Source organism: Scyliorhinus torazame, chromosome 13 (genome assembly GCF_047496885.1).
Source record: "Scyliorhinus torazame isolate Kashiwa2021f chromosome 13, sScyTor2.1, whole genome shotgun sequence".
Classification (NCBI taxonomy): domain Eukaryota; kingdom Metazoa; phylum Chordata; class Chondrichthyes; order Carcharhiniformes; family Scyliorhinidae; genus Scyliorhinus; species Scyliorhinus torazame.
Window position 1 is genome coordinate 77,936,743 of NC_092719.1, and position 26,463 is coordinate 77,963,205.

The window sequence follows — 26,463 nt, forward strand, 5'->3', positions numbered from 1 at the left end:
TTGCTGGGCTCCCTGAGCACCTAACACACCTGTCCTCACCCACAAAAAACCGACTCATCCTTGTCCCGGTCATGTGTGCCCTGTGTAGCACCTTAAACTGTATGAGGCGGAGCCTCGTGCACGATGAGGAAGAGTTCACCATCCCCAGGCCATCTGCCCACGTCCCTTCCTCAATGACCTCTCCCAACTCCTCCTCCCGCTTACCTTTTACCTCCACCACCGAGGCCTCCTCCTCCTCCTGCATCACCTGGTAAGTTTCTGAGATCTTCCCCACTCCCATCCCCCCTGTGCCGCCTCCACTGCCCCCAAATTTTGAGGGCAGCCACCACCACCGGGCTCATGGTATACCTCCTTGGAGGGAGCGGCAGCGGCGCCGTTGCCACCGCCCCCAGACTCGTACCCACACAAGACGCCGTCTCCAGCCTCTTCCCTGCAGCCCCTCCCCCTCCATCACTCACTTGCGCACCATTGTCGCATTGGCGGCCCAGTAGTATCCACAAAGGTTGGGCAGCGCCAGCTCCAGGAACACCCTTCTCACCTTCGCAGTCCCTCGCGCCCACACAAACCCCATTATGCTCCTGTTAACCCGCCTGAAAAAAGCCTTCAGGATAAACACGGGGAGGCACTGGAACAGGAACAAAAACCTTGGGAGCACCGTCATTTTAATTAACTGTACCCGACCCACCAAGGACAGCGGCAACGCGCCCCACCTCTTGAACTCCTCCTCCATTTGCTCCACCAGCCTTGTAAAATTAAGCCTATGCAGGGCCCCCCAGCTCCTGCCCACCTGGACTCCCAGATACCTGAAGCTCCTCTCCGCCTTTTTTAGTGGGAGCTCGCCAATCCTGGTCCCCTGGATGAACTACAAACAGCTCGCTCTTCCCCATGTTGAGCTTGTACCCCAAAAAGTCCCCGAATTCTCTAAGAATCCTCATTACCTCCGGCATTCCTCCCACCGGGTCCGCCACATACAACAGCAGGTCGTCCGCAGAAAGTGACACCCTACGCTCATTCCCACCATGCACCAACCCCCTCCAGTTCCTTGACTTCCTCAGTGCCATAGCCAGGGGTTCAATTGCCAGTGCGAAGTGCACCTCCGCCTTCCTGGTGGTCACCAGGTCGAATTCGGCCTGGAGTCTACGCCTCTTCCTCAACAATCCTTCCTCGGGCTCCTCCGCATACCTCCTGTCTACCCTCACCATCTCCCCCACCAGCCTCTCCCTCTCCCCCCCGCTCCCTCCGCTCCTTGTGGGCCCTAATGGAGATCAGTTCTCCCCTCACCACCGCCTTCAGTGCCTCCCATACCATCCCCACTCGGACCTCCCCGTTGTCGTTGACCTCCAGGTACCTCTCTATACTTCCTCGGACCCGCTCGCTCACCTCCTCGTCCGCCAACAGCCCCACCTCCAAGCGCCACAGCGGGCGCTGGTCCCTCTCCTCCCCCATCTCCAAGTCCATCCAATGCGGGGCATGGTCCGAAATGGCTATTGCCGAATACTCAGTATCCTCTACTCTCGCTATCAACGCCCTACTCAAGGTGAAAAAGTCGATTCGGGAATAAGCCTTATGGACATGTGAGAAGAATGAAAATTCCCTAGCCCCTGGCCTTGTAAATCTCCAAGGGTCCACCCCTCTCATCTGGTCCATAAACCCCCTCAGCACTCTAGCCGCCGCCGGCATCCTACCCGTCTAAAGCATAACCACATCCACCTTGAGCCCCTTCAGGTGCGCGAACACGCGGGCCCGCTTAGCCGACCCATTCAGTCCCCTTATATTCCAGGTTATCCTTCTACCTGCCCCCCTTCCCCGCCAACTAACCATGACCCCTCCTCAGCCAGCCACGCGCCCGCACCCCACACCCGGCCCGTTCCCCACAGTGGCATACCCCCGTCTCGCCCCCCCCCCCACTCGCTCCAGCTCCTCCATGACCATAGCAGCAGCAACTCGATCCCCCCCCCCCCCCCCCCCCCCCCCCCCCCGGCTAGGACCCATCCTAGCTGATTTACTCCCCCCATTGCACTTCCGCAAGTCAGCTGACTCCTGCTGACCCCGGCCACTCCCGCCTCTCCTTCGACTCCTCCCACTGTGTGGCACACCCTCCTCTCCCGTCCCCATCCATAGGCTCTCCCCCTCCCCCTTCTGTTCTATGCGCGGGAAACAACCCTCACTTCTCCGCCCCGGCCCCACCCCCTCCATCATCAGCGCGGGAAAAAGCCCGCGCTTTCCATCTACCAGGCCCCACCACCTTTGACGCAGCTCCTTTTACAGGCCCGGTCCCCTCACCCCTGACTCGGGCCGCCCCCTCCCCCCCCCGGGGCCCCATCTCACCTCCAAGAGCCCCCCCCCCCCACCGACCAACCCAACCAAAACAGTGCCCAACCCGCCCCAGCCACCCTCACCGACCCAAAAGAGAAAAACCACAAAGAAAAAGAAACCCGGAGCAGTACAAAGGCCCCCCCCTCGAAACAAAAATAAACATAACATATCAACCGCAGTCCCCAATCGCCCGTCCCGACCCTCAATCTGTGTCCAACTTCTCGGCCTGAACAAAGGCCCACGCCTCCTCCGGAGACTCAAAATAATGGTGCCGACCCTTGTAGGTAACCCACAATCGCGCCGGCTGCAACATGCCAAACTTCACCCCTTTCCTGTGCAGCACCGCCTTCTCTCGATTGTACCCGGCCCTCCTCTTCGCCACCTCCGCACTCCAGTCCTGATATATCCGAACCTCTGCATTCTCCCACCTGCTGCTCCTCTCCTTCTTGGCCCACCTGAGCACACACTCCCGATCGACGAACCGATGGAACCTCACCAGCACCGCCCGCGGAGGCTTGTTAGCCTTGGGCCTCCTCGCCAACACTCTATGGGCCCCTTCCAGCTCCAGGGGCCCCTGGAAGGACCCCACTCCCATCAGCGAGTTCAACATGGTGACCACATAGGCCCCCACGTCTGGCCCCTCCAGCCCCTCCGGGAGGCCCAGAATCCGCAAATTCGTCCGCCTCGACCGATTCTCCATCTCCTCGAACCGCTCCTGCCATTTCTTGTGGAACGCCTCGTGCGCCTCCACCTTTACCGCCAGGTCTAAGATCTCGTCCTCATTATCAGAGATCTTTTGTCGAGCCTCGCGGATCGCCACACCCTGGGCCGTCTGTGTCTCCAGCAGCTTATCAATAGAAGCCTTCATCAGCTCTAGCAGGTCCATTTTAATCTCTCTGAAGCAGCGCTGGTACCCTCCTGCTGCTCCTCCGCCCACTGCCTCCACGCTGCTTGGTCTCCGCCCGCCGCCATTTTGTCCTTCTTTCCTCGCACCTTCTTCAGGTCCACCACCATCTTTTTTGTCGCCCCACTCCTAATTGAAGCCATATACTGATGGGGAGCTGTTGTAGACTCCTTCCCACACCGGGAAACGTCGAAAAAGTGCCGTTGGGGGCCCTGAAAAGAGCCCAAAAGTCCGTTTTTGCGGGAGCCGCTGAATGTGCGACTTAGCTCCGCATAGCCGCAACCAGAAGTCAAATGCTGGCATTGTCAGCAAAGCCTATTCAATTAAATAATTTTTAAAACCCCTTCCTTTTTGTATTTCTCACTCCGGGAGTTGTTTCTCCAATGACTTCCTTTCTGGCTGCCAATTCTGCATCCTTTATAAACTCCAGTTCGTCTAAGCCCAACTATTCATATCCTTGTTCCATGTTAAGTTTCACTATCCCAGAACTCCCATTCTTCCAGAGTTGACATTGTTTCCCCGTGTCCAACAAATATAAAGTTTGAGGTCCACATATTCACCTAACTGCCTGGCCACTCCCCATTAGGTAACTTGGACATTCTGAATTCTCTCTCTGTGCACCCTAACAGGCGCCAAAATGTGGCCACAAGGGTCTTTTCACAGTAACTTTATTGCAGTGTTAATGTCAGCCTACTTGTGACAATAAAGGTTATTATTATAAGATTATCCCTCTGCATCCATCTCTAGCCTTACATCCTGTTCTATACATGTTGGAAAGACCAAGGAACTGAGCATCGACTTCAGGAAGCGTCGCACGGCACACACTCCTGTCTGCATCAATGGCTCCGAAGTGGAGATGTCGATAGCTTTAAGTGCCTGGGGGTCACCATCACCAACAGTCCATCCTGGTCCACACACGTTGATGCAACAGTCAAGAAAGCCCAACAACGTCTCTACTTCCTACGGAAGCTAAAGAAATTTGGCATGTCTGCATCGACTCTCACAAACTTCTCCAGATGTGCGATAGAGAGCATCCTATCCGGCTGCATCACAGCTTGGTATGGCAACTGCTCGGCCCAAGATCGCAAGAAACTGCAGAGTATGATGAACTCAGCCCAACACATCACACGAGCTGGCCACCCCCACATTGATTGTGCATCCACCTCCCGCTGCCTCAGGAAGGCAGACAGCATTATCAGAGACCCCTCCTACCCAGGCATTGCCTTCTTCCAAACCCCTCCATCAGGCAGATGGTACAGAAGTCTGAAGACCCGCACATCCAGACATAGGAACAGCTTCTCCCCCACAGCTACAAGACTCCTCAACAACTCCCCTTCAGACTGATCTGTTCCCTGAGTCATGTGAGAGTACCTTTAAGAAATGGATGTTTAAGCAATGTACCTTTAAGAAATGGAGCTGATCATATTACTGAAGTGATGTCAGAGGGTGGGGGGAGCTGAGCTCACTTCTGCTTTTGGTTTCAGTTTGAGGAGAAAGCTGGGAGTGTCTGTGTGTTTTGCTGAGAGCTGCAGTAAGAAACAGAGCTGGCCTGTTGATGTCTGTAAATCCAAAGACTATAAATATATTGAATGTAACCTCATGTCTGTTTTGAAGGTTTGAAGCTTTTTGGATGTTTAAAGGAACAGTTTGAAGGATTATTTTGTGTTGGAGTCTTTTGGGGTTATCTTTGAAGTAGTGGGTGTTAAGATATTCAATGTTTGTTTTTAAAAAGGTTAACTTGAGTTCATAGAATAAACATTGTTTTGTTTTAAAAACCATTTTCCATAATTGCTGTATCACACCTGGAGAGTATGCCATGTGCTTCCCACACCACAATCTGTTAAAAGTTGTGGGTTGGTTGAACTCCATGAAACACTTTGGGGTTCAGTAAACCCGGACCCATAACACCTGTAAGAACACTATTCACGACGCTCTATGTATTTGCTTTGCTTGGTCCTTGTTCCGCACTGTAACCAATCACTGTTCGTCGATGTACCATTTGTCAATGTTCTCTGTTGATTATTCTTTTGTCTACTCTGTACGTACTGTGTACGTTCCCTCGGCCACAGAAAAATATTTTTTGCTGTACTTCGTTACATGTTGTTATGGGCGAGGCGTTTTTAGAACCCCAAAATGTATCATGGAGTTCAACCAACCTCCCCCTTTAATGTATTTGTTGCTTTTCCTAGCACACGGCTGGTTCCCTCGGTGTGGGATTACAATTATGGACACGTGGGTTTTTAAACACAAAACAATGTTTATTCCATGAACTCAACTTAACATCTTAAATAAATATTGGATCTCTTAACACCCCTTACTTCAAAGATAACTCAGAAAATATTGCAACATAATTCTATGATAACATTAAATAATTCCTCAAAATGCTCCTTCAAACTTCCAAGTGACTTTACACCTTTAAACAGAATCACATCAGGTTAAAGGCTTTACTATTATGAGTTTAAATCACCCAAATGATCCAGGGCTAGTCTTTCATGGCAGAGATCCAGCTCACTGCAAACACAGACACTCCCAAGCTCTTTTCGAACTGCAAAACTAAACTGCAAAATGGCTGACCTGACCTCAGCTCCACCCACTCTCTGACATCACTGTTTTCTTAAAGGTACATTGCTTAAACATCCATGTCTTAAAGGTACTCTCACATGACACCTCCCCCAAAGAAAAAAAAATTAACCATTAACTTCAAGATGGTTTCATTTTTCACTTTTGCACCATCCACTAAGAAATGTACACAGTAAATATACCTTTTCATTTAAAAAAAAAAACAACACATGCAAACAGGTGTAATAATATAGTCCATTTTTCTTTGTTCGTCTTCCTCCGATCGAAATCCTTCTCGATTGACAGTCTCTTTGAACAAAGTCTCTGCATGAACCAGCCATTCCTCTACTCCTCGGCATTTTGCCTTAGAATCAGATACTCTAGTTCAATCTGACCACAGAGACCCTTGCAATGCTCCAATATAGGAACACTGGTGATCACAGCTTTCAGGCAGTCAAATGCCTGTTGAAAGTCCGCTGTCAATTGAAATTTTTTACATTTCTTCAGCAATTCCATCAGTGGAGTAATCACGCCACAAAACTTTTGCACAACTGTTCGATCAAAGCCATTCATGCTAAGAAATCGCATTATTTCCCTTCGTCTTGAGGGTATCGGAAACTCCGCAAGGAAAGTGATTCGGGCTTCTCCAAATTCACTTTCGGCTAGGTTCATCACCAAACCCGCCTCCTGAAGTCGATCGAAGAACTCCATACGATGTTTTAAATGTTCTTTCCATGTCCAGAAGTTGAAAATAAAAGCAGATTATCCCAATTTCTCAATGCAATCCCTCAAACGTGGAATAGGATAAGAGTCCGTTCTTGTAACTGCATTCACCTTTCAATAGTCCACACACAACCATTGGGTACTGTCTGGTTTAGGTATCATCAGTATGGGTGAGCTCCATTGGCTGCAACCCACTTCAATTATGCCATTCTTCAGCATACTCTCAATCTCTCTGTTAACCTGTGCCAATTTTAAAGGATTAAGTCTATATGGATGTTGTTTGATAGGAACAGCATTTCCCACATCTACATCATGTATAGCCATTTTAGTACTTCCCAATTTAACTCTACAAACTTGCCCATGTGATATCAATAACTCTTTCAGGTCAGTTTGTTTTTCCTCTGGAAGTTAACTTAACAATTCATCCCAATTTTTAAGAACATCCTCATTTTCAAATTTAATTTGAGGTATGTCAAATTCACAGTCATCTGGATTTGGTTCGTCACTTTGAGTTAGAATCATTAAAACCTCCTTTTTCTCTCTTTCCCTTTCAAAGTACCTTTTAAGCATATTCACATGACACACTCGATGAGTCTTCCTTCTATCTGGTGTTTTTACCACATAATTAACCTCACTTAATTTCCTTTCAATCTGATACGGTCCACAAAACCTAGCTTTCAAAGGCTCCCCTACCACTGGTAACAACACTAAAACTTTGTCCCCACTGGCAAAACTACGAACTTTGGATTTCTTGTCCGCTACCCGTTTCATCACATTTTGTGCAACTTTCAAATGTTGTCTAGCCAATTCACCTGCTCTATTTAATCGTTCCCTAAAATTTGACACGTAATCCAATAGTGTAATTTCTGATTTCTCACCCACCAATTTTTCCTTAATCAATTTAAAGTGGTCCTCTTACCTCATGACGAAAAATGTGTTCAAAAGGACTAAATTTGGTAGACTCATTAGGTGCATCCCTAATTGCAAACAATACGAATGGAATTCCTTTATCCCAATCCTCTGGATAATCTTGACAATACACCCTCAACATTGTCTTTAATGTCTGATGCCACCTTTCTAACTGCAAATCTGGATGGTATGCAGTTGATTTAAATTGTTTTATTCCTAAGCTATCCATAACTTCTTTGAATAACTTTGAAGTAAAATTTGATCCTTGATCCGATTGAATTTCTGTGGGTAGTCCATATCTAGTAAAGAATTTAAGTAACTCCTCCACAATCCTTTTAGCTGTAATATTACGTACTGGAATGGCCTCTAGAAACCCTGTGGACACATCCATTATAGTCAAAGGATATTGATTCCCACTTTTTGTTTTAGGAAGCGGTCCTACACAATCAATTATGACCCTTGTAAAAGGTTCCTCAAATGCTGGAATGGGTATTAAGGGCACTGGTTTTATCACTGCTTGAGGTTTCCCTATTACTTGACACATGCGACATGATTGTCAAAATTTAACTACATCTTTATGTAGTCCAGGCCAATAAAAATATTTCTGGATTTTAGCTCGGGTTTTCCTTATTCCCAAATGACCTCCCACTGGTACCTCATGTGCAACTCGCAACACCGCCTTTCTATACCCTACCGGCAATACTACTTGTTGAACTTCTGCATATGTACAGGTCTCCATTTTCTCATCAAGCCATCATTTCTACAATAACTCTCTGGTATACTCTCAGATTTCTCTTCCGTATATGCCTTCTGATATATCTGTTTTATTTCTACATCTTTCTGTTGTAACTCCGCCAATTTTCCTGAACTAAAACTATCCGCCTCATCCTCCACCTGTTCTTGTTCTTTTTTAACCATCTGATCAAAAATCATTTCTGATAATTGCACTTCAACTTCATCTTCACTCTTTGATTTCTCCTCTTGTCTTAACCTGTGACTTTGCAACCTTGTTACTACACAATCCGGAAAAATCCCAGGATATTCGTCCTTCAACCCTTCAGTTGTCTGATTTTCCACTGGCTTATCAATCACAGTAGGCATCACTCCCACCTGCGATCCAGCTGTATCATTACCCAAGATAAACTGTATTCCTGGACATGATAGTTTATCTATTACTCCTACTACCACTTCACCACTCTTCACTGGACTTTCCAACCTTACCTTATATAATGGAACGCTACTCCTCTCACCCTGAATTCCACATATCACCACCTTTTCTGGCAACATTCTTCCCAAACTACATAATTCCTCATCTCTTATCATTAAAGATTGACTAGCCCCTGTATCTCTTAAAATTGTGACTTCTTTACCTGCTCCTCCTGATACACATGAGTAAACTTTACCCACACAAGTAAATTCTTTAAAGACATCTGGCACCTTCTTAATTACTTCTTGAACAGGCTGTATAATTGTTTGCACCTCCTTCGCTTCCCTTGGGCTTTCCTTTACCACTCGAACAAATCCCACTGTCTTATCCTGTTTTACCACATCAGCCTTCCCAGTGCTTTTCTTCAACCACCAACACTGTGACTTTACATGGCCTAGTTTATTACAGTGAAAACATCTGAAACTTTGCATTTCTTTTCCACCCTCCTGGATTTCTTTTTTAACCTGAGGTACACTCTCTTTATTGTCTCCCATCAGATCACCTTTACCTTTACCACTTGAGTATTTCTCATGTCCCCAGTTTCTATCCCTCACCAGCTGAAACTGATGTTGAAACCAATCTTTTATTTATGAACTAATTCATAATCATCTGCCATTTCCGCTGCTAATCTCGCAGTTTTAACCCTCTGTTCTTCCATATGAGCTCTCACTACATCAGGAATTGAATTTTTAAACTCCTCCAAAAGTATAATTTCTCTGAGAGCTTCATACATTTGGTCTAATTTCAAAACCCTTATCCACCAATCAAAATTACTCTGTTTGAGCCTTTCAAACTCCATGTATGTTTGACCAAACTCTTTCCTTAAATTTCTGAACCTTTGTCTGTAAGCTTCAGGCACTAGCTCATATGCACTTAAGATGGATTTCTTCACCTCCTCATACGTTCCAGATACCTCCTCCGGTAGTGATGCAAACACTTCACCAGCCCTACCTACCAGCTTTGTTTGAATCAGTAATACCCACATGTCCTGTGGCCATTGCATTTGTTTAGCTACCTTCTCAAATGAAATGCAAAAGGCGTCTACCTCCTTCTCGTCAAACCTTGGCAATGCTTGGACATATTTAAATAGATCCCCACCACGCCTTCGACTATGACACCCTGTCTCATTATCCTCATCCATCTGTACGTTTCCCTTTAAGTCTGCCAATTTTAACTGATCGTCATGTTTCATGGCCATTTTCTGAAGTTCAAACTCCCTCTCTTTATCTTTTTCCCTGATCTGTATCTCCCTTTCTTTTTCTTTTTGTTCTGCTAGGGCTATTCTTTCTTTTCTCCTTTCTTCTCTCTCCTTTTATTTTTCATCTCTCTCTCTTTCTCTTTCTTTTTCCTCTCTCTCTCCTTCTCTTTCTTTTTCCTCTCTCTCACTCTCGTATTCAAGCCGCTTTAATTCTTTCTCATGTTCCACTTGTTTAATTTGCAACTGAATTTTTGCCATTTCCAGTGAGTCAAACTCTATCTCAGGCAACTTTAAATGCTTAACCACCGCCATAATTGCCTCACCTTTTCGCATTTTGTCAGGCAATGTTAACTGCAATGTTCTTGCCAAATCTAACAGTCTGTTTTCCGTTTCTGTCCGTAAAGTACTATGTGTGACATTCTCCACCCCCAAAAACTTCTGAGCCCCTGAAAGAGCCATTGTTCACAACACTCTCCCCACTTAAACTAAAATACCACACCGGAAAAGCAACAATCCTTCGCTGTCTTTAAGTTCACAAAAGCCAATCCAATAGATAGACTTTTATCCCCCTCGAGCCCCCAATTGTTATGGGCGAGGTGTTTTCAGAACCCCAAAATGTATCATGGAGTTCAACCAACCTCTCCGTTTAATATATTTGTTGCTTTCCCTAGCACACGGCGTGTTCCCTAGGTGTGCGATTACAATTATGGACACGTGGGTTTTTAAACACAAAACAATGTTTATTTCATGAACTCAACTTAACATCTTAAATCAACATTGGATCTCTTAACACCCCTTACTTCAAAGATAACTCAGAAAATATTGCAACAGTAAATAATTCCTCAAAATGTTCCTTCAAACTTCCAAGAGACTTAACACCTTTAAACAGAATCACATCAGGTTAAAGGCTTTACTATTATGAGTTTAAATCACCCAAATGATCCAGGGATAGTCTTTCATGGCAGAGATCCAGCTCACTGCAATCACAGACACTCCCAAGCTTTTTTCAAACTGCAAAACTAAACTGCAAAATGGCTGACCTGACCTCAGCGCCACCCACTCTCTGACATCACTGTTTTCTTAAAGGTACATTGCTTAAACATCCTTGTCTTAAAGGTACTCTCACATGACAATGTGACAAATCAAATCAATCAATACCTGTTGGCTCTCCAACCTTTGCCTTCCTGAGCACTGTCTTCCCTTCAAGACTGATGCACTGAGATGTCCAACAAGGTAAAGGCCTTTCATTTTTCTTATGGGCAAAACTGGCAAAGGAATATTTTATAACCCACCCCTGTAAGGCAGTTCTGCATGTTTGTCAGACCCAGTTAGGTTGGCTGGTTCTCTTTTGCGAAGGACATTCGTGAACCAGTTGAACAGCTTTTAGGCTGAAATTTCCTCTCGTACAAACTGACAAATTACCGGGTTTACTGAATTAATTTTGATTTGTCTGAAAGCCTTATAGAAATGCAGGCCTGAGGTCAGGCACTTCAGCCACCCCAGCCTTACTACCTGAAATGTCCTATCTGCATCCTTCCACCGCAATAACATTGCCTATCTCCATCTCTGAAGAGCATCTCAAAACCCAACCTCTCCAATAAACGTTTAACCAGCTCCCTAACTCTCTCATCATGGCTCGATGCCCATTCCTTTATTCATTTAATGCCCCCCCCCTCCATTAAATCGCCTTGGTGCCTTACATAAATGCAAGCTGCTGTTAGAGGAAAAAAACAGGATGGATCCACCGTACTGCTTGCAGATGTCACAGCTCCTTTGATACATTGAAAACTATTTAAAAATTGTATTGTTGAACTGTTGCTTCTTTTTTTTTTAAATTGAGACTACCAAATTCATTTTTTCCAATTAAGGAGCAATGGAGTGTGGCCAATCCACCTAACCTGCACATCTTTGGGTTGTGGGGGCGAAACCAACGCAAACACGGGGAGAAAGTGCAAACTCCAAACGGACACTGACCCAGAGCCGGGATCGAACCTGGGACCTTGGCGCCGTGAGGCCGCAGTACTAACCCACTGTGCCACCGCGCTGCCCATTGTTCCTTCTTAATCTGTGCTAACTAGCTCCCGATATGTTTTTGTCCTGTGCGTTGGCCCACCCTGGCCTGAAACGCAAACGTGCCGATTTCATGTGCAGCAGAATTTCATTTCAAGGCGACCCCAAAAGCAACTGTGCAAAGATTGTTCGAAAAGAACATTCCTTTGTGATTTTGGTGGATCTTCATCAGCAGGCAGGTCAGGTTCGCATGGGTTAAAAACTCGCCAATTCGAGGTGGGTTAATAATAATAATCTTTATTGTCACAAGTAGTTTCACATTAACACTGCAATGAAGTTACTGTGAAAAGCCTCTCGTCGCCACACACCGCACCTGTTCGGGTGCATAGAGGGAGAATTCAGAATATCAAAATTACCTCACAGCATGTCTTTCGGGACTTGTGGGAGGAAACCGGAGCACCCGGAGGAAACCCACGTAGACACGGGGAGAACGTGCAGACTCCGCAGAGACAGTGACCCAAGCCGGGAATCAAACCTGGGACCCTGGCGCTGTGAAGCAACAGTGCTAACCACCCACTGTGCTACCGTGCTGCCCATTTTAATCGTTTTGGGGCTGAGGTGAATCGCCGGGATAGAGTAAATGGAAATGTTCCATCCCTGAGCACCACAGTCCCTCATCTCGATGGGAAACAATTTTAATTTGTTTCCAAACGCGGGGGACAAAAACATATCGAGAACTAGTTAGCAGTAATTAAAGAAGCAACAATTCAATAATACAAAGTGGAGTGAGCAGCAGAAAGCTTGGGGATGAATGTTGAGTAAAATCAACAGGAACAATGCACGGGCTTCTCAGAGATGATTGAAAATAAAGACAAGGTGGGATTCTCCCCTACCCGGCGGGGCGGGGGGTCCCAGCGTGATGGAGTGGCGGGAACCACTCCGGCATCGGGCCGCCACTTCCGCACCTTTAGGGGACAAACCCTCACCTTGAGGGGCTAGGCCCGCTCCACCGGCTGGCGGGAAAGGCCTTGTCGCCACGCCAGCCGGGGTCGAAAGGTCTTCGCCGGGTGATGCGGTTCCGCGCATGCGCAGGAGCGTCAGCGGCTGCTGACATCATCCCCGCGCATGCGCAGGGGAGGGGGACTCTTCCGCCTCCACCATAGTGAAGACCATGGTGAAGGCGGAAGAAAAAGAGTGCCCCCACGGCACAGGTCCGCCCGCAAATCGGTGGGCCCCGATCGTGGGCCAGGCCACCTTGGGGGCACCCCCCCGGGCCAGATCGCCCCGCGCCCCCCCCCCCTCCCCCAGGACCACGGAGCCCGCCCGCGCCGCCTTGTCCCGCCGTTCAAAAGGTGGTTTAATCCACGCTGGCGGGACAGGCATTCCAGCAGCGGGACTTCGGCCCATCGCAGGCCGGAGAATAGGCGGGGATGGGCCCGCCGACTGGCACGGCGCGATTCCCGCCCCTGCCGAATCTCTGGTGGCGGAGACTTAGGGACACGGCGGGGGCGGGATTCACGCCAGCCCCCGGCGATTCTCCGACCCGTCGGAGGCGATCTGACCCCGGGGGGTGCCCCCACGATGGCCTGGCCCGCGATCGGGGCCCACCGATCCGCGGGCGGGCCTGTGCTGTGGGGGCACTCTTTCCCTTCCGCCTCTGCCACGGTCTCCACCATGGCGGAGGCGGAAGAGACTCTCCCCACTGCGCATGCGCGGGAAACTGTCAGCGGCCGCTGACGCTCCCGCGCCGCCCCGACATGTCATTTCCGCGCCAGCTGGCGGGGCAACAAAGGCCGTTTCCGCCAACTGGCGGGGCTGAAATCCCTCCGGCGCCGGCCTAGGCCCTCAATGTTGGGGCTCAGCCCCCAAAGATGCGGAGCATTTCGCACCTTTGGGGCGGCGCGATGCCCGTCCGATTGGCGCCGTTTTGGGCGCCAGTCGGCGGACATCGCGCCGTTTGGGAAGAATTTCGCCCAGTAAGTGAGGTTTCCAGTATTGCAAGAGAAAAGGAGACTTGAGAGGTTTTGATGCCTAACTGAAGGTGAACCTAGCATTGAAACAGGACAAGGCCACCTTGCCTCTCAGGCTAGCTCTTTCACCTAATTCAAATCATTGAATGTTTACAGCACAGAAAGAGGCCATTCCACCCGTCACGTTTATGCCAGCCCTCTCCTACTGCCACTCCCCTACCTCTATCCTGGAGCTCTGCAATTTGTTTCTCGTTGGGTAGTGATCCAATTCCCTTTTGACAGCCACAATTGAATCTGCCTCCACCACATCTCCTCCTGAGGTGCGATTCACAGAATTAAAGGAAGTATTACAGATAGAACCTGACCTTTATAAGAGTGGATCACAGGCTAAATTATTCCACAAATTCCTGGAGTGCATTGATGAGAAGGCGAGTCTCCATGACCACAAAATTAGCCTTTTCACTAAAATATTTTTCTGAAAGGCTGTCCACATTGCTATCACTTCCGTGTTTGACGTTGGATGGTTCATCATGATTCAAATCTTTGCGCGATTCATTATATTATACAGGAAGACTAAAAAACATTTGGATAAAAAGATATCCTGGTTACTGGTCAGAAATAAACACATTACAGAACTCAAGGGCTACAATGGCACACGAGGGGTGGCTCCCAAAGTTTGAAGCTCCGCACCAGGAAAGCAAATTAATAAAATGACTCGATTGGACTCGTCTTTTCCACAAAGACATCAACCAGGATTTGGGCTCATTGCTCTATACAAAACATGGTTAGTCAGGTATCTTATTAAACACAGCATAGAAACATGCACATAGAAAATGGGAGCAGGAGGAGGCCATTCAGCCCTTCGAGCCTACTCCGCTATTCATTATGATCATGGCTGATCACCCAACTCAATAGCCCGATCCTGCTTTCCCCCCGTATCCTTTGATCCCCTTTGCCCCAAGTGCTATATCCAACTGCTTCGTGAAAACTGCTTCTCCGTTTAGCGGCGCTAGAATCGTGAAGCACGATCGGGTGGAGAATTGAGTGTCAGCTGAAAGTTGAGGCCAGCACCGGTCGCTGTATGGAATACCATGCTCCGGTGCCCCGACAACAGCGTGAATGCGGTCCATGCTGCACGCCGGCATGGGCATGCAAATTTTCATAGAACTTACAGTGCAGAAGGAGGCCATTCGGCCCATGGAGTCTGCACCGGCCCTTTGAAAGAGCACCCCACCGAAGCCCACATCCCCACCCTCCCCGCAACCCAGTAATCCCACCCAATCTTTTTGGACACTAAGGGTAATTTAGCATGGCTAATCTATCTAACCTGCACATCTTTCGACTGTGGGAGGAAACCGGAATACCCGGAGGAAACCCACGCAGACACGGGGAGAACATGCTGACTCGGCACGGACAGTGACCCAAGCGGGTATCGAACCTGGAACCCTGAAGCTGTGAAGCAACAGTACTAACCACTATCCTACCGTGCTGCACTATTGTACAGTAAATGCTGATGGCATATCATTAACGGGCCTGCCCCAGCAATCTCCGAGCCTCCCGCGATGCTCCACTTCCGCCAGGAGGAATTACCAACGGCAAGGTTTACTTGTGGTATTTAAAATCAGGAAACAGGCTCCATGGCTGCTGAGGGAGAGAGAGCAGGTAAGACATATTCCCAAAGGCACAGCTATGGGCTGCCAGTCCTGCCGCTGGCCGGGGAAAGAGTGTTCCCCGGGCCGGGGAAGGTAGCTGGGGCTGGACAGGGAATCGTTCATGAGCTCTGGGTGACACCATAACGGGGATATCCAGGCAGAGACCGCCAGTGCCGCAGCCTGCAAGGCAGCTACCTTGCAGCGTTACCCACTGACTACCCATCGTTCCCTGGAATTGCGCCACTGGTCGTATGGGTGCTCCACCCCTAAAGGCCACGCCCCACTAAAGACCAACCCACCCAAGATGCCCACAATCCTGCCCCCCCCCCCCCACCCCCCCACCCCCACCCCCAATCCCCCCCCCCCCAACAACCAGACGTCACCCGACTGGTGGAGCAGCAAGTGGCCCACAGTTGATCCCATGGAGGGTGCAGGACAGGGGCCGCAGAGGCTACCACTGGCATGGGTTCAGCGAGCCACAGGTACTGCGACCAGCAGAGATGGGTGCCGTAGGTACAGTGAGTAGGTACAGTGAACATGTAAAGTGAGTAGGTAAAGTGAGCATGTACAGTGAGTAGGTATAGTGAGTGGGTACAGTGAGTAGGTACAATGAGTAGGTACAGGCAGTAGGCACAGTGAACATGTACAGTGAGTTGGTACAGTGAGTAGGTACAGTGAGCAGGTACAGTGAGCAGGTACAGTGAGCAGGTACAGTGAGTAGGTACAGTGAGCAGGTACAGTGAGTAGGCACAGTGAACATGTACAGTGAGTAGGTACAGTGAGCAGGTACAGTGAGTAGGTACAGTGAGTGGGTACAGTGAGTACGTACAGTGAGTATGTACAGTGAGTACATATAGTGAGTAGGTACAGTGAGCAGGTACAGTGAGTAGGTACAGTGAGCAGGTGCAGTGAGTACGTACAGTGTGTAGGCACAGTGAGTAGGTACAGTGAGCAGGTACAGTGAGTACGTACAGTGAGTAGGTACAGTGAGTTGGTACAGTGAGTAGGTACGGTGAGCAAGTACAGTGAGTAGGTACAGTGAGTAGGTACACTGAGTAGGTACAGTGAGCAGGTACAGTGAGTAGGTACAGTGAGTAGGTACAGTGAGTAGGAACAGTGAGCAGGTACAGTGAGTACGTACAGTCAGTAGGTACAGTGAGCAGGTACAGTGAGCAGGTACAGTGAGTAGGTACAGTGAGTAGGTACAGTGAGCAGGTACAGTGAGTACGTACAGTGAGTAGGTACAGTGAGCAGGTACAGTGAGTACATACAGTCAGTAGGTACAGTGAGCAGGTACAGTGAGCAGGTACAGTGAGTAGGTACAGTGAGTAGGTACAGTGAGCAGGTACAGTGAGTTGGTACAGTGAGTAGGAACAGTGAGCAGGTACAGTGAGTACGTACAGTCAGTAGGTACAGTGAGCAGGTACAGTGAGCAGGTACAGTGAGTAGGTACAGTGAGTAGGTACAGTGAGCAGGTACAGTGAGTATGTACAGTGAGTAGGTACAGTGAGCAGGTACAGTGAGTACATACAGTCAGTAGGTACAGTGAGCAGGTAAAGTGAGTAGGTACAGTGAGTAGGTACAGCGAGCAGGTACAGTGAGTACGTACAGTGAGTAGGTACAGTGAGTATGTACAGTGAGTAGGTACAGTGAGTAGGTACAGTGAGTAGGTACAGTGAGCAGGTACAGTGAGTAGGTACAGTGAGTAGGTACAGTGAGTAGGTACAGTGAGTAGGTAGAGTGAGCAGGTACAGTGAGTAGATACAGTGAGTTGGTACAGTGAGTAGGAACAGTGAGTAGGTACAGTGAGTAGGTACAGTAAGTAGGTACAATGAGCAGGTACAGTCAGTACGTACAGTGAGTAGGTACAATGAGTAGGTACAATGAATATGTACAGTGAGCAGGCACAGTGAGCAGGTACAGTGAGTAGGTACAGTGATTAGGTACAGTGAGTAGGTACAGTGAGTGGGTACAGTGAGTAGGTACAGCGAGTAGGTCTAGTGAGTAGGTACAGTGAGCAGGTACAGTGAGCAGGTACAGTGAGTAGGTACAGTGAGTGTGTACAGTGAGAGGGTCCAGTGAGCGGGTACAGTGAGTAGGTACAGTGAGCGGGTACAGAGAGTTGGTACAGTGAGCAGGTACAGTGAGCAGGTACAGTGAGTAGGTACAGTGAGTAGGTACAGTGAGTAGGTACACTGAGTAGGTACAGTGAGTAGGTACAGTGAGCAGGTACAGTGAGTAGGTACAGTGAGTTGGTACAGTGAGCAGGTACAGTGAGTAGGTGCAGTGAGTAGGTACAGTGAGTAGGTACAGTGAGCCGCTACAGTGAGCAGGTACAGTGAGCAGGTACAGTGAGCAGGTACAGTGAGTAGGTACAATGAGCAGGTACAGTGAGCAGGTACAGTGAGTTGGTACAGTGAGTTGGTACAGTGAGCAGGTACAGTGAGTAGGTACAGTGAGCAGGTACAGTGAGTAGGTACAGTGAGCAGGGACAGTGAGCAGGTACAGTGAGTAGTTACAGTGAGCAGGTACAGTGAGTAGGTACGGTGAGTGGGTACAGTGAGTGGGTACAGTGAGTGGGTACAGTGAGTTGGGACAGTGAGTAGGTACAGGGAGTAGGCACAGTGAACATGTACAGTGAGTAGGTACAGTGAGCAGGTACAGTGAGTAGGTACAGTGAGTGGGTACAGTGAGTACGTACAGTGAGTATGTACAGTGAGTACATATAGTTAGTAGGTACAGTGAGCAGGTACAGTGAGTAGGTACAGTGAGCAGGTGCAGTGAGTACGTACAGTGAGTAGGCACAGTGAGTAGGTACAGTGAGCAGGTACAGTGAGTACGTACAGTGAGTAGGTACAGTGAGTTGGTACAGTGAGTAGGTACGGTGAGCAAGTACAGTGAGTAGGTACAGTGAGTAGGTACACTGAGTAGGTACAGTGAGCAGGTACAGTGAGTAGGTACAGTGAGTAGGTACAGTGAGTAGGAACAGTGAGCAGGTACAGTGAGTACGTACAGTCAGTAGGTACAGTGAGCAGGTACAGTGAGCAGGTACAGTGAGTAGGTACAGTGAGTAGGTACAGTGAGCAGGTACAGTGAGTACGTACAGTGAGTAGGTACAGTGAGCAGGTACAGTGAGTACATACAGTCAGTAGGTACAGTGAGCAGGTACAGTGAGCAGGTACAGTGAGTAGGTACAGTGAGTAGGTACAGTGAGCAGGTACAGTGAGTTGGTACAGTGAGTAGGAACAGTGAGCAGGTACAGTGAGTACGTACAGTCAGTAGGTACAGTGAGCAGGTACAGTGAGCAGGTACAGTGAGTAGGTACAGTGAGTAGCTACAGTGAGCAGGTACAGTGAGTACGTACAGTGAGTAGGTACAGTGAGCAGGTACAGTGAGTACATACAGTCAGTAGGTACAGTGAGCAGGTAAAGTGAGTAGGTACAGTGAGTAGGTACAGTGAGCAGGTATAGTGAGTACATACAGTGAGTCGGTACAGTGAGTATGTACAGTGAGTAGGTACAGTGAGTAGGTACAGTGAGCAGGTACAGTGAGTAGGTACAGTGAGTAGGTACAGTGAGTAGGTACAGTGAGTAGGTAGAGTGAGCAGGTACAGTGAGTAGACACAGTGAGTTGGTACAGTGAGTAGGAACAGTGAGTAGGTACAGTGAGTAGGTACAGTAAGTAGGTACAATGAGCAGGTACAGTGAGTACGTACAGTGAGTAGGTACAATGAGTAGGTACAATGAATATGTACAGTGAGCAGTACAGTGAGCAGGTACAGTGAGTAGGTACAGTGATTAGGTACAGTGAGTAGGTACAGTGAGTAGGTACAGTGAGTAGGTACAGTGAGTAGGTCTAGTGAGTAGGTACAGTGAGCAGGTACAGTGAGCAGGTACAGTGAGTAGGTACAGTGAGTGTGTACAGTGAGAGGGTCCAGTGAGCGGGTACAGTGAGTAGGTACAGTGAGCGGGTACAGAGAGTTGGTACAGTGAGCAGGTACAGTGAGTACGTACAGTGAGTAGGTACAGTGAGCAGGTACAGTGAGGAGGTACAGTGAGGAGGTACAGTGAGTAGGTACAGTGAGCAGGTACAGTGAGCAGGTACAGTGAGTAGGTACAGTGAGTAGGTACAGTGAGCAGGTACAGTGAGTACGTACAGTGAGTAGGTACAGTGAGTAGGTACAGTGAGTAGGTACAGTGAGCAGGTACAGTGAGTACGTACAGTGAGTAGGTACAGTGAGCAGGTACAATGAGTAGGTACAGTGAGTAGGTACAGTGAGTATGTACAGTGAGCAGGTACAATGAGTCGGTACAGTGAGTAGGTACACTGAGTAGGTACAGTGAGCAGGTTCAGTGAGTAGGTACAGTGAGTAGGTACAATGAGTAGGTACAGTGAGTAGGTACAGTGAGTAGGTACAGTGAGTACGTACAGTGAGTAGGTACAGTGAGTAGGTACAGTGAGTAGGTACAGTGAGTAGGTACAATGAGTAGGTACAGTGAGCAGGTACAGTGAGTTGGTACAGTGAGTAGGAACAGTGAGCAGGTACAGTGAGTACGTACAGTCAGTAGGTACAGTGAGCAGGTACAGTGAGCAGGTACAGTGATTGGTACAGTGAGTAGGTACAGTGAGTAGGTACAGTGAGTACGTACAGTGAGTATGTACAGTGAGTAGGTACAGTGAGCAGGTACAGTGAGTAGGTACAGTGAGCAGGTACAGTGAGTAGGTACAGTGAGTAGGTACAGTGAGCAGGTACAGTGAGTAAGTACAGTGAGTAGGTACAGTGAGTATGTACAGTGAGTACGTACAGTGAGCAGGTACAGTGAGTAGGTACAGTGAGTAGGTACAGTGAGCAGGTACAGTGAGTACGTACAGTGAGTAGGTACAGTGAGCAGGTACAGTGAGTAGGTACAGTGAGTATGTACAGTGAGCAGGTACAGTGAGTAGGTACAGTGAGTACGGACAGTCAGTAGGTACAGTGAGTAAGTACAGCCAGCAGGTACAGGAAGCAGGTACAGTGAGCAGGTACAGTGAGTAAGTACAGTGAGTATGTACAGTGAGTAGGAACAGTGAGCAGGTACAGTGAGTAGGTACAGTGAGTAGGTACAGTGAGCAGGTACAGTGAGTTGGTACAGTGTGTACCTACAGTGAGTTGGTACAGTGAGTAGGTACAGTGAGTACGTACAGTGAGCAGGTACAGTGAGTAGGTACAGTGAGCAGGTACAGTGAGTAAGTACAGTCAGTAGGTACAGTGAGTAAGTACAGTGAGTATGTACAGTGAGTATCTACAGTGAGTAAGTACAGTGAGTAGGTACAGTGAGCAGGTACAGTGAGTATGCACAGTGAGTAGGTACAGTGAGTAAGTACAGTGAGTAGGTACAGTGAGTAGGTACTGTGAGTAGGTACAGTGAGTAGATACAGTGAGTAGGTACAGTGAGCAGGTACAGTGAGTACGTACAGTCAGTAGGTACAGTGAGCAGGTACAGTGAGTAGGTACAGTGAGTAGGTGCAGTGAGTAGGTACAGTGAGTGCGTACAGTCAGTAGGTACAGTGAGCAGGTACAGTGAGTATGTACAGTGGGTAGGAACAGTGAGCAGGTACAGTGAGTACGTACAGTCAGTAGGTACAGTGAGCAGGTACAGTGAGTAGGTGCAGTGAGTAGGTACAGTGAGTAGGTACAGTGAGTACGTACAGTGAGTAGGTACAGTGAGTAGGTACAGTGAGCAGGTACAGTGAGTAGGTACAGTGAGCAGGTACAGTGAGTTGGTACAGTGAGTAGGAACAGTGAGTAGGTACAGTGAGCAGGTAGTCAGTAGGTACAGTGAGCAGGTACAGTGAGTAAGTACAGTGAGTAGGTACAGTGAGTAGGTACAGTGAGCAGGTACAGTGAGTACGTACAGTGAGTAGGTACAGTGAGCAGGTACAGTGAGTAGGTACAGTCAGTAGGTACAGTGAGTAGGTACAGTGAGTAGGTACAGTGAGTATGTACAGTGAGTACGTACAGTGAGTACGTACAGTGAGTAGGTACAGTGAGCAGGTACAGTGAGTAGGTACAGTCAGTAGGTACAGTGAGCAGGTAAAGTGAGTAGGTACAGTCAGTAGGTACAGTGAGCACGTACAGTGAGTAGGTACAGTCAGTACGTACAGTGAGTAGGTACAGTGAGCAGGTACAGTGAGTATGTACAGTGAGTAGGTACAGTGGGCAGGGACAGTGAGTATGTACAGTGAGTAGGTACAGTGAGCAGGTACAGTGAGCAGGTACAGTGAGTTGGTACAGTGAGTAGGAACAGTGAGTAGGTACAGTGAGTAGGTACAGTAAGTAGGTACAGTGAGCAGGTACAGTGAGTACGTACAGTCAGTAGGTACAGTGAGCAGGTACAGTGAGTAGGTGCAGTGAGTAGGTACAGTGAGCAGGTACAGTGAGTTGGTGCAGTGAGTAGGTACAGTGAGTAGGTACAGTGAGTAGGTACAGTGAGTAGGTACAGTGAGTATGTACAGTGAGTAGGTACAGTGAGTAGGTACTGTGAGTAAGTACAGTGAGCAGGTACAGTGAGTACGTACAGTGAGTAGGTACAGTGAGCAAAAACAATGAGTAGGTACAGTGAGTAGGTACAGTGAGTAGGTAGAGTGAGCAGGTACAATGAGTAGGTACAGTGAGTAGGTACCCTGTGTAGGTACAGTGAGCAGGTACAGTGAGTAGGTACAGTGAGTAGGTACAATGAGTAGGTACAGTGAGTAGGTACAGTGAGTAGGTACAGTGAGTATGTTCAGTGAGTAGGTACAGTGAGTAGGTACAGTGAGCAGGTACAGTGAGTACGTACAATGAGTAGGTACAGTGAGCAGGTACAGTGAGTAGGTACAGTGAGTATGTACAGTGAGCAGGTACAGTGAGTAGGTACAGTGAGTACGTACAGTCAGTAGGTACAGTGAGTAAGTACAGCCAGCAGGTACAGTGAGCAGGTACTGTGAGCAGGTACAGTGAGTAAGTACAGTGAGTATGTACAGTGAGTAGGAACAGTGAGCAGGTACAGTGAGTAGGTACAGTGAGTAGGTACAGTGAGCAGGTACAGTGAGTTGGTACAGTGTGTACGTACAGTGAGTTGGTACAGTGAGTAGGTACAGTGAGCAGGTACAGTGAGCAGGTACAGTGAGTAGGTACAGTGAGTATGTACAGTCAGTAGGTACAGTGAGCAGGTACAGTGAGTAGGTGCAGTGAGTAGGTACAGTGAGCAGGTACAGTGAGTACGTACAGTGAGTAGGTACAGTGAGCAGGTACAGTGAGTAGGTACAGTGAGTAGGTACAGTGAGCAGGTACAGTGAGTACGTACAGTGAGTAGGTACAGTGAGCAGGTACAGTGAGTAGGTACAGTCAGTAGGTACAGTGAGTAGGTACAGTGAGTAGGTACAGTGAGTATGTACAGTGATTATGTACAGTGAGTACGTACAGTGAGTAGGTACAGTGAGCAGGTACAGTGAGTAGGTACAGTCAGTAGGTACAGTGAGCAGGTAAAGTGAGTAGGTACAGTCAGTAGGTACAGTGAGTACGTACAGTGAGTAGGTACAGTTAGTACGTACAGTGAGTAGGTACAGTGAGCAGGTACAGTGAGTATGTACGGTGAGTAGGTACAGTGGGCAGGGACAGTGAGTATGTACAGTGAGTAGGTACAGTGAGCAGGTACAGTGAGCAGGTACAGTGAGTTGGTACAGTGAGTAGGAACAGTGAGTAGGTACAGTGAGTAGGTACAGTAAGTAGGTACAGTGAGCAGGTACAGTGAGTACGTACAGTCAGTAGGTACAGTGAGCAGGTACAGTGAGTATGTACAGTGAGTAGGCACAGTGAGTAGGTACAGTAAGTAGGTACAGTGAGCAGGTACAGTGAGTACGTACAGTCAGTAGGTACAGGGAGCAGGTACAGTAAGTAGGCAAAGTGAGCAGGTACAGTGAGTACGTACAGTCAGTAGGTACAGTGAGCAGGTACAGTGAGTAGGTGCAGTGAGTAGGTACAGTGAGCAGGTACAGTGAGTTGGTGCAGTGAGTAGGTACAGTGAGTAGGTACAGTGAGTAGGTACAGTGAGTAGGTACAGTGAGTACGTACAGTGAGTAGGTACAGTGAGTAGGTACTGTGAGTAAGTACAGTGAGCAGGTACAGTGAGTACGTACAGTGAGTAGGTACAGTGAGCAGAAACAATGAGTAGGTACAGTGAGTAGGTACAGTGAGTAGGTACAGTGAGCAGGTACAATGAGTAGGTACAGTGAGTAGGTACCCTGAGTAGGTACAGTGAGCAGGTACAGTGAGTAGGTACAGTGAGTAGGTACAATGAGTAGTTACAGTGAGTAGGTACAGTGAGTAGGTACAGTGAGTATGTTCAGTGAGTAGGTACAGTGAGTAGGTACAGTGAGCAGGTACAGTGAGTACGTACAGTGTGTAGGTACAGTGAGCAGGTACAGTGAGTAGGTACAGTGATTATGTACAGTGAGCAGGTACAGTGAGTAGGTACAGTGAGTACGTACAGTCAGTAGGTACAGTGAGTAAGTACAGCCAGCAGGTACAGAGAGCAGGTACAGTGAGCAGGTACAGTGAGTAAGTACAGTGAGTATGTACAGTGAGCAGGAACAGTGAGCAGGTACAGTGAGTAGGTACAGTGATTAGGTACAGTGAGCAGGTGCAGTGAGTTGGTACAGTGTGTACGTACAGTGAGTTGGTACAGTGAGTAGGTGCAGTGAGCAGGTACAGTGAGCAGGTACAGTGAGTAGGTACAGTGAGTATGTACAGTCAGTAGGTATAGTGAGCAGGTACAGTGAGTAGGTGCAGTGAGTAGGTACAGTGAGTAAGTACAGTGAGTATGTACAGTGAGTAAGTACAGTGAGCAGGTACAGTGAGCAGGTACAGTGAGTATGCACAGTGAGTAAGTACAGTGAGTACGTACAGTGAGTACGTACAGTGAGCAGGTACAGTGAGTAGGTACAGTGAGCAGGTACAGTGAGTAAGTACAGTCAGTAGGTACAGTGAGGAAGTACAGTGAGTATGTACAGTGAGTATGTACAGTGAGTAAGTACAGTGAGTAGGTACAGTGAGCAGGTACAGTGAGTATGCACAGTGAGTAGGTACAGTGAGTAAGTACAGTGAGTAGGTACAGTGAGTAGGTACAGTGAGTACGTACAGTGAGTAGGTACAGTGAGTATGTACAGTGAGCAGGTACAGTGAGTAGGTACAGTGAGCAGGTACAGTGAGTAAGTAAAGTCAGTAGGTACAGTGAGGAAGTACAGTGAGTATGTACAGTGAGTATGTACAGTGAGTAAGTACAGTGAGTAGGTACAGTGAGCAGGTACAGTGAGTATGCACAGTGAGTAGGTACAGTGAGTAAGTACAGTGAGTTGGTACAGTGAGTAGGAACAGTGAGTCGGTACAGTGAGCAGGTACAGTCAGTAGGTACAGTGAGCAGGTACAGTGAGCAGGTACAGTGAGTAGGTACAGTGAGTAGGTACAGTGAGCAGGTACAGTGAGTACGTACAGTGAGTAGGTACAGTGAGCAGGTACAGTGAGTAAGTACAGTGAGTAGGTACAGTGAGTAGGTACAGTGAGCAGGTACAGTGAGTACGTACAGTGAGTAGGTACAGTGAGCAGGTACAGTGAGTAGGTACAGTCAGTAGGTACAGTGAGTATGTACAGTGAGTATGTACAGTGAGTACGTACAGTGAGTACGTACAGTGAGTACGTACAGTGAGCAGGTACAGTGAGTAGGTACAGTCAGTAGGTACAGTGAGCAGGTAAAGTGAGTAACAACAGTCAGTAGGTACAGTGAGTACGTACAGTGAGTAGGTACAGTTAGTACGTACAGTGAGTAGGTACAGTGAGCAGGTACAGTGAGTAGGTGCAGTGAGTAGGTACAGTGAGCAGGTACAGTGAGTAGGTACAGTGAGTAGGTACAGTGAGTAGGTACAGTGAGTAGGTACAGTGAGTACGTACAGTGAGTAGGTACAGTGAGTAGGTACTGTGAGTAAGTACAGTGAGCAGGTACAGTGAGTACGTACAGTGAGTAGGTACAGTGAGCAGAAACAATGAGTAGGTACAGTGAGTAGGTACAGTGAGTAGGTACAGTGAGCAGGTACAACGAGTAGGTACAGTGAGTAGGTACCCTGAGTAGGTACAGTGAGCAGGTACAGTGAGTAGGTACAGTGAGTAGGTACAATGAGTAGGTACAGTGAGTAGGTACAGTGAGTAGGTACTGTGAGTAAGTACAGTGAGCATGTACAGTGAGTACGTACAGTGAGCAGGTACAGTGAGTACGTACAGTGAGTAGGTACAGTGAGCAGAAACAATGAGTAGGTACAGTGAGTAGGTACAGTGAGTAGGAACAGTGAGCAGGTACAATGAGTAGGTACAGTGAGTAGGTACCCTGAGTAGGTACAGTGAGCAGGTACAGTGAGTAGGTACAGTGAGTAGGTACAATGAGTAGGTACAGTGAGTAGGTACAGTGAGTAGGTACAGTGAGTATGTACAGTGAGTAGGTACAGTGAGTAGGTACAGTGAGCAGGTACAGTGAGTAGGTACAGTGAGTAGCTACAATGAGTCGGTACAGTGAGCAGGTACAGTGAGTTGGTATAGTGAGTAGGAACAGTGAGCAGGTACAGTGAGTACGTACAGTCAGTAGGTACAGTGAGCAGGTAGAGTGAGCAGGTACAGTGAGTACGTACAGTGAGTAGGTACAGTGAGCAGGTACAGTGAGTAAGTACAGTGAGTAGGTACAGTGAGTAGGTACAGTGAGTATGTACAGTGAGTACGTACAGTGAGTAGGAACAGTGAGCAGGTACAGTGAGTAGGTACAGTGAGTACGTACAGTGAGTATGTACAGTGAGTACGTACAGTGAGTAGGTACAGTGAGCAGGTACAGTGAGCAGGTACAGTGATTAGGTACAGTGAGTACATACAGTGAGTCTGGACAGTGAGTAGGTACAGTAAGTAGATACAGTGAGCAGGTACAGTGAGTAGGTACAGTGCGTTGGTACAGTGAGTAGGT